The sequence below is a fragment of the Corvus brachyrhynchos genome, unplaced genomic scaffold (genome assembly GCF_000691975.1).
Source record: "Corvus brachyrhynchos isolate BGI_N302 unplaced genomic scaffold, ASM69197v1 scaffold209, whole genome shotgun sequence".
Classification (NCBI taxonomy): domain Eukaryota; kingdom Metazoa; phylum Chordata; class Aves; order Passeriformes; family Corvidae; genus Corvus; species Corvus brachyrhynchos.
In genome coordinates this window covers 1,867,913-1,868,968 of record NW_008246056.1, presented here as the reverse complement: position 1 = coordinate 1,868,968, position 1,056 = coordinate 1,867,913, and positions in this window count along the sequence as shown.

The window sequence follows — 1,056 nt, the reverse complement described above, 5'->3', positions numbered from 1 at the left end:
GCTTGTTTTTGTGTCCAGGTCCCCTTCGCAGGGACAGTGTGCAGCAGTTGCTGCTACAGAGTCTCTGTGGGAACTGGTGTGTCATGGATATAAACCTCAGGATCTCAGGCTTGCCTATAACTGCATTTAAGACCGTGCACTGACACAAAGAGATGGAATACACAAAGCACCCTGAAAGGCAGAACGCCTTCTTCCTGAGAAGAGCTGCTAAAGTGTATCCCATTTGTTTATAATTTTCCATTAAGGAAATAAAAAAGAGTGGCCTGAGAGAGCTGACATCTCTAAAAAGGGAAACAGGTGGCTTTCCATTGCATTTCTGCATGGTCCCCACCATGCTGGTTGAGAGCTGGTCATGCAGGAGTAAGGAATGGTGGCTACTTACTCCATCACCCATCACATTCTCACCTTGCTCCAGTTCCTTGTGGGACCTGTATGGTCTTCTTCAAACCAGGTAATTTCTTTTTTCCTGTCCCCCCTCATATTGTTTCTGTTCCCCTCACTTGTGCCTTGGAGGCCTATGCTATCCCATCGCCAGCCTTTCCCACACCTTGGATTCTGCCCCTTCCCCACCCACCTGTTGCTTGAGGGCGTCAAGAACTTCTTGCAGGACAAGCTAGAACCCCCCATGCTGCAGCCAGGGCTCTGCTCTGGGTGCGGAGGAGCTGATCCCAAGGCTGTCCCTCTGCCATGCCTCCTGCCCAGCCTGCCAGGCAGCTGCTTTCCCGGTGCTCTAACAGGTCCTGCCGGTGAGTGGAGAAGGGGAAATGTTTTTTTTTCCCATGTATACAATGAAAGGAAGCGCTGTAATAAACGGAATGAGGTAAAAAGGTTTTCCCGGCACATTACCTTCTAACACTTCTTCATCCTGTTTCTCTGCTCCAGGTCCCACTCTGCTGTGGGGAGTGGGACTAAATTCCCCACAGCTGGCTCCCGCCAGCCCCCAAGGCCTGGCTTCCTCTGGCAGGGAAAGCCCTGCTTTGTCCTGTCGAGGGGATGAAGGACATCTCTCCCTTGGAACTGGGCAAAGGAGGGTCTCTTGCACCTTGGCACATTGGA